The sequence below is a fragment of the Lathyrus oleraceus genome, chromosome 2 (assembly GCF_024323335.1).
Source record: "Lathyrus oleraceus cultivar Zhongwan6 chromosome 2, CAAS_Psat_ZW6_1.0, whole genome shotgun sequence".
Lineage (NCBI taxonomy): Eukaryota > Viridiplantae > Streptophyta > Magnoliopsida > Fabales > Fabaceae > Lathyrus > Lathyrus oleraceus.
The window spans coordinates 375,455,132-375,463,498 of NC_066580.1; the positions used below are offsets into that span (position 1 = coordinate 375,455,132).

The window sequence follows — 8,367 nt, forward strand, 5'->3', positions numbered from 1 at the left end:
AAAAAGTAATAAAAAAAATCAATTATAAAATTTTGATAAAGGCAATACACAAATTCCAAAAAAAAAACATTTCTACAATTAGTTTTCAAAAGTTAGCATTACCCTTTCTTATATTGTAGAATTATATATTTTTGATTTAAAAAGTGGTATTTAGAGAGTGGGTGGAGTTCAAACCCTTGTACTCTTGGTAGGCCAAAGACATAGTAGCCAATGGGCTGTTAGAACATGATTTTGGTTTTGCAATGTAACTCTAGGTTTTGATGATAACAAATAATAAAACAATTTGGTACCCTAATAAAGTTCTCTAAGTGTGCAGGATTCTAAGGAAAAATGAATCTGATGAAAATAATATGTGACAACTAACGAAGTCCAGAGCAACTGATCCAGAAATAAACAAATCATATTTGACTCCAAACACAAAGTGTTCTGATAAAAGAACATACATAATATGTCATCAAAGTTCCTCTGCAGACTCTAGAGACTCTGCATCTGAAGACATCTGAAGATTTTACATCAGAAGACACTCTATCTGAAGATTAGTCAAGCTGACTCTGAAGACTATTCAACAAATAACTATCTGGAGAATACAAGTACTTCTTAAAGACTTTAAACTCCGTTCACTCTGATTCACACCAAACAGATCATCTGACTAAACAAATCCAGAAACTTAAAAAAGAAGTATTCTAAGCATGATATGAATTTATATATGGATAATATTGACTACACTCCAAGACTGCTATGGAAAGGACAAGAAAATTAATGTCATTAAGTCCCACAATTGGCAAAGATATCAACATCATTACTCTCTCCAACGGTATTATCTCTAAGAATTATATAAAGGCATCACTATCATCATACCAGCATACAAAGTTATCACACAAGAATTTTACTATACACCTTGAATCATATACTTAATTCTTGCCATTGTAAAATTCAGTTATCACACACGAGTTATTGCTCTTTGTGTGATCTTTGATCATCTGTTTTAATTGTGTTCATCTTGCTTATCTAAAAGCACCAAAGACATTCTTGTAATTCTCAATAGTTGTTATAATTTCTCAAGTGACTTGTGAAGCCTGTAGACTTGAGAAGGCTAAGAGATTGTTGAACTCTTAGATGATTGTTGTAACCTTTATATATTATTGGATTAAGTCCTTATTGAGGGTGAAATCACCTTGGCCGGCTGGACTGTAGTAGCTTTGATTTTCAAGCGAACTAGGATAAACTTCTATGTTGTTTGTTATTACCTTGGTGTGTGTAGCGTTGCTAAAAGTTTTTATTTTTCCAGTGAAAACAATTCAAACCCCCCTTTCTTGTTTTTCTCTACCTTTAATTGGTATCAGAGCTTTGGCTCTATTATTGATTTTTGAATCAAACACTTAACAATATAGAGAGATCCAGCGTGAGAAAAATATCATGACTAACACAAACGAAAGAGATAGCTAAAATGCTAAACCTTTAGTCTTTGATGGAGAAAAATTTGATTACTGGAAAGACAAAATTGAAAGCTTCTTCTTAGGCTACGATGTTGGTTTATGGGACATTGTTTCAAATGGCTATGAACCACCCATCTCTACCCTTAGTATCGTTATACCAAGAAGTAGAATGCGTGATTATCATAAGCGTGATTTCAAGAATCACCACAAAGCCATAACAGTTTTGTTGAATGTTATATCTTACAATGAGTACAAAAAGATCATCAACAGAGAAACAACTAAAGAAATCTTTGATTCCTTAAAGATGACTCATGAAGGAAATAATCAAGTCAAAGAGACTAAGGCTTTGGCCTTAATCCAAAAATATGAAACCTTCAGAATGGAAGATGGTGAAGTTGTTTAGGTAATTTTTTCTAGATTCCAAACTTTAGTTGTAGGACTCAAGGTTCTGGACAAAGGATATACAATAGTAGATCATGTCAAAAATATAATCAGAAGTATTCCAAAGAAGTGGGGACCTATGGTTACTACTTTAAAGTTATCCAAGGATCTGAACAACATAAGCCTTGAAGAACTCATCAGCTCCCTCAGGAGTCACGATATAGAGCTAGATGAAGATGTCAAAAGAAAAGAAAATCAATGGATATGAAGTCTAGATCAGAAAGAAGAAAGTCAGAAATGAACGAAGTCTTTCAAGCTGAAGAAGAAGACAACGATGAGTCTGAGAAGGAAGACTCTGATGATGAAGAGGAGTTATATCTTCAATCCAGAATAATCATACAACTCTGGAGAAAAAGAAATAACAACTTCAGAAGACCCATACATAAGAGAGATCGACCAGAGTAAACCTCCAGAGGCAGATCCAAAAAGAGGTAACCTGCTATGAATGTAAAGAACTTGGACACTACAGAAATGAATGTCCAAAGCTCAAGAAAGACAGTTCCAGAAAAGAAGGATTCAAGAAAAACTCCTTCAAAACTAAGAAGGGACTCATGGCAACCTGGGATGAATCTGAATCTGACGCTTCAAAATCCGACTCTAAAGAGGAACAGGCAAATGTTGCATTAATGGCTATCACATCTAGAATCTCATCCGAAAAGGAATCTGACTCTGAGGAGGTATTTTCTGATTTTTCTCGTTCTGGTCTGGAAGGCTGTTTATCAGAATCTTTAAGCTCTTATCAGAAGCTTCGACAGAAACTCAAGATCCTAAAAATGGTTCTTGAAGAAACCGTTGAAGAGTGTGATAAGCTTGAGAAATAAGTTTCTGAACTTAAAGAAAATAATTTTATCCTAGAAAAAGAAAATGAATTTTCAACCAAAAAATGTTTAAAACTTGAAGAAACTCTTTCCAAAGCTCCACCAACTTCTGACACCATCATATATAAATATGAAAAAGCTTTTCAGAAATCTCTGAATAATGGGCTTGAAATAAGAAAAATGGCTTCTATGATTTATGGTGTTAGTCACAATAAGAAAAGAGGAATTGAATATGACTCTGATGAAGATGATTTAATACCTTCTACAGAAGACAAATCTAAATGTCATTTTTCTCATCATTACACACATGCACAAACACAAAAGTTTAATAATGCTAGAAAACCGGAACTTTCCAGAAACTATGGGAGAACTAATCATAAATGACCCAAAAGATTCTGGGTACCAAAAGATAAAATAGTATATGTTGTAGATATCTTGTGCAGTAGAGTTAAAACACCAATCATGGTACTTGGACTCTGGATGCTCGCGACACATGACTGGAAGAAAGCATATGTTCCAAAGCCTGGAACTTAAAGACACTGGCTTCGTAGGCTTAAGAGGAAATCAGAAAGGAAGAATAAGAGGATCTGGAACAGTTGGTAATGGATCTCTTCCCTCTATTTCTGATGTCCTTTATGTTGAAGGATTAATGCATAACTTGTTATCCATAAGTCAATTAAGTGATAACGGTTATGATATAATCTTTAATCAAAAAACGTGAAAAGCTATTAATTAGAAAAATGGGGCAGTCCTTTTCAAGGGTAAGAGGAAGAACACCATTTACAAAATTAGGCTTTCAGATCTAAAAGATCAAAATGTAAAATGTTTAATGTATGTAAATGAAGAGCAATGGGTGTGGCATAGACGCTTGGGTCACATTAGCATGAGGAGGATTTCTCAGCTAAACAAACTTGAGTTAGTCATAGGCCTACCTAAGCTGAAGTTTTCTTCAGATGCTCTTTGTGAGGCATGTTAGAAAGGAAAATTTTCTAAAACAACTTTCAAAAATAAAAATGTTGTTTCTACCTCTAAGCCTCTGGAACTTCTACACATTGACTTATTTGGACCTATTAAGACAATGTCAGTTAATGGTAAGAAGTATGGACTTGACGATTATAGTCGTTGGACTTGGGTAAAATTCTTAAGACACAAGAATGAGTCATATTTTGTGTTCACTAATTTCTGCTCAAAAGTGCAAAATGAATTTGACTCTAAAATCATTAGAACCAGAAGTGATCATGGTGGCGAATTTGAAAACAAACTTTTTGAAGAGATTTGTTATTCTAATGGAATATCCCATGATTTCTCCTGTCCTAGAACTCCATAATAAAATGGAGTTGTAGAAAGGAAGAATCGGACTCTCCAAGAAATGGCCAGAACCATGATCAATGAAACAAATATGGCTAAGCACTTCTGGGCTGAAGCTATAAATACATCGTGTTACATTTAGAATAGAATCTCTATTAGACCCATTATGGAGAAGACTCCTTATGAACTGTGTAAGGGAAGAAAACCGAACATGTCTTATTTTCATCCTTTTGGATGTTCTTGTTTTATCCTAAATACTAAAGATAATCTGAACAAGTTTAACTTTAAAGCACTAAAGCGTATTATGTTGGGATACTCAAAATGATTTAAAGGCTATAGAGTATACAATACAAAAACACAAATTGTGGAAGAATCAATACATGTCAGATTTGATGATAAGCTTGACTCTGAAAAGTCAAAGCTAGTTAATAATTTTGCAGATTTGGAGATAACACTTGCAGGTTCTGACGAAAAGACTAGAAAATCTGAAGAAGCAAAAAAGGAAACGTCAGAAGCACATGAAGTCACAATAAATCATAAAAGATCAAGAAATAGACAAAATGTTTCTAAAGAATTGATTCTGGGAAACAAAACCGAACCTGTCAGAACAAGATCAACATTCAAAGTTTCTGAAGAAACACTTATGGGACTAGTATCTCTGATAGAGCCAACATCCTGTGAAGAATCTCTTTAAGACAAAGAATGGATTCTGGCAATGAAAGAAGAACTTGATCAATTTGCAAAGAACGATGTCTGGGATGTTGTACCAAGATCCAAAGGAACCCACGTGATTGGAACCAAATGGGTTTACAAAAACAAACTCAATGAAAAGGGTGAGGTGGTAAGAAACAAAGCACGACTGGTGGCATAAGGTTACATTCAACAAGAAGGTATTGACTACAATCAAACCTTTGCTCCAGTTGCCAGGTTAGAATCTATTCGTCTATTTGTATCTTTTGTTATAAACCACTCTATCAAATTATATCAGATGGATGTCAAAAGTGCGTTTCTGAATGGATATATTTCAGAAGAGGTGTTTGTTCATCATCCTCCTGGTTTTAAAAACTCTGAATGTCCATAACATTTTTTTAAACTGAAAAAATCTCTTTATGATCTGAAACAAGCTCCCAAGCTTGGTATGAAAGGCTAAGTTCCTTTCTTCTGGAAAATATTTTTATTAGAGGTGATAACACGAAATTATATCACATTTTAAGACTTAATTCAATTAGATTATATTATCATTTACTTTAGTTTATCTCATTTTATCAGATATTATGCAGTATTTCCTTGCTATTTATGTCAGGTATCCATTTTGAAGCAAAAGTGAAAAAGGGAAGAAAAGGAGGTGTAAAAAGGAATAAAAAGAAAACAAATAACAAAGACCAAGCCCAGCCCAAAGAAAGTGCACGTTATGCCTGTGACGGGCGTCACAAGGAGTGTGACGAGCGTCACACTAAAAGCACTCCTGTGACGAGCGTCACACATGGTGTGACGAACGTCACACCAGTCCTCTATATTTTTGGCGCAAGGAACTCAACTGACCACGTTGAAAGCTACTTCCACGCACGCTTAACCCTCGGAACGAGACCACGCACACGGAAACCCTTGAAAAGTAGTTACACCAGCAGCTGTATAAATAGCAGCTAATTCGGAAGTTTCAGACGACGGTTTTTTCCACGCTCACATTGCCGAAGCTCTGCCAAATTTTCTTTTCACGCCTTTTGCTTATTTTTTCTTTTCCAGCATTGTTTATTTTATTTATTTCTTTTGCAAGCTTTACGTTCTTTTTCCCTTGCAAATTTACCTTTCCAGTTTTAGCTTTTAGATATTTTTCGCATAATAGTTTCTACACCGGAAACTATTGTGCAACTTTATACTGGATTTAACCTTACGTTATACTCCAGTTTTATTTCCTTGATTTAATTTACTGTTTAATTGAAGAATCCAAGAACAAATCCTACCGGCTTGTGGTGGAGTGTTCAAGACCATTGTATTACGCATTCAGGTTCTTTAATCATTATTTAATATTTTGTTTTATTATTTATCTATATTATCTGCCTGGAATGAGTCTGTTTATGCATGATATAAATTCTTATTTATTTAGCATGTCTGGCTAATTTGCCTAGGTATCGGTATGTAAAGTAAGCAGAATAAGGGATCAAGACTGAGTCGGTCTACCTAAACTTAAAATCAAAATCAATCTTTTTACGGTCTCAACTTACAGGTTTAATAACAAGATTTTTTACAAAAGTAAAAGACATAAAGAAGTTAAAATCAATAGAGCGAGAGTTTGAGATTTTAACTGGACAGTGTAAGTTAGGCATTAATTCTAGATCAGGGCGAGAGCAAGTTTTAGAGTTAATTAAATTCTGACCTTTTCCAAAAAGTATTTTTAAAGATTGAATGTGAGGACGAGAGTTAAGCATTTGGATTTAATTATATAACCTAAGTCAACAGAGCGAGAGTTTGAGATAAGGGTGTTTAAAACGGTCAGTATTTTCTTAAAAAGAGTTTCTGCAACTTTATTGCTTTCAAAATATGGTTTTTGACTTAATTATAAGTGACAGCAACATTAATATAAAATCATGGTTTATTCAACAGAGCGAGAGTTTGAGATAGAACCTTTAACCAATAAAGTTAACCGAAACGATTCATTTTAAAACCAAGAAACCGACAAAGACTTGATTCCCTAGTTTTGACGAACTACATACCGATATCCGTCTTATTAATATTTAATCTAGATATTAGTTTAGCTCTTAGTTTTTCCCAAACAATCAAACATTTTCACCTTAGATTTACGTAGTAACCTTAGATAACGGTATATCGATTCATAAGTCCCTGTGGGATCGATATCTTTTAAAACTACGCGATAGAACTGTGCACTTGCAGTTTGTATCCCATTCTCGACTCACCCAGTCGAGCGATCAAGTTTTTGGCGCCGTTGCCGGGGACTTTTATTCAATCGATATCGTAACTCTTCCGTTACGCTGTAGAGACTAAGGTTTCTTTTTCTTCTATTTTCTTTCTTTCGTTGATTTGTATGCCACGCACTCGCTCTCAAGGCGAACCGCTCTATTTACGAATCAACGATATCGAACTATATCTCCGAGTCTTACGACGAATTCGGGAATATCGTGCTGAAAACAATCTCCCTCCTATAGACCTTCCTGATCTCAAAGATTTTCCTTCTTTAACCGAGATGGCAGAACCAGCTCGTGCTCTTAGAGATTACGCCGCTCCATCGCAAGATGAACCGCATTCAAGTATTGCTCCGCCCGCAATCGAAGCAAACAACTTTGAACTTAAACCTTCGTTGTTGCAGGCTGTGCAACAGAACCAATTCTCTGGAAATCTTACCGAAGATCCAAACCTTCATTTATCCGTATTTGTCCAATACGCTGATACTGTTAAAGCTAATGGTGTCACTTCAGAGGCAATTCGACTTCGTCTTTTTCCTTTCTCATTAAGAGATAGCGCTAGAAGATGGCTTCAATCTCTTCCTTCCAACTCAGTTACCACATGGAACGAGTTGAAGAAAGTTTTTCTTGCCCGATATTTTCCACCAAGCAAAACAGCTATGTTAAGAGCCCAGATAAACGGATTTAAACAGAAAGACAACGAGTCTCTTTTCGAAGCATGGGAAAGATACAAAGACATGATGAGACTTTGCCCACACCATGGTTTAGAAGACTGGTTAGTAATTCACACATTTTATAATGGTCTCTTATACAATACAAGGTTAACAATAGACGCCGCTGCAGGTGGTGCACTAATGAACAAACCTTACGCTGATGCTTACCAGCTTATCGAGAGCATGGCCCAAAACCACTATCAGTGGGGAACCGAACGAACGAATGTGGAAAAACCTCAACCGAAAACTGGCATGTACGAGATAAGTAACCTTGATCACGTCAATGCAAAAGTGGATGCTTTGGTCCAGAAAATTGAAAGTTTAAACGTATCACCACCAGCAGCCGTGGTTGCTATAACTCAGAATTGCGAGGTCTGTGGAATCCAAGGCCACACTCCTGCGGAATGTCAACTCTTGACTGGAATCCAAGCAGAGCAAGTAAACTATGCTCAAGGAAGCCCCTATTCGAATACCTATAACCCAAATTGGAAGAACCATCCAAACTTCTCATATAAGAGTAATAATGCTTTATACGCACCTGGACAGTCTCCAAATCAAGCCCCATTTATACCTCCGGGATATCAGAAACAGAATCCTAACAATAATACCCCTAGAAAATCCAACTTGGAAATCATGATGGAAAACTTTATAGCTTCCCAACAACAAACCAATAAAGATTTCTTAAACCAAAACATACACACTGGCGAACAACTTAAACAACTAGCAAGCAAAG

At 35.6% G+C, this 8,367-nt stretch overlaps 1 pseudogene; it reads right to left on the reverse strand.

The window, feature by feature from the left end:
* Positions 1-7,587: 7,587 nt before the first annotated feature.
* Positions 7,588-7,687, reverse strand: LOC127124355 (uncharacterized; annotated as a pseudogene).
* Positions 7,688-8,367: the final 680 nt, after the last annotated feature.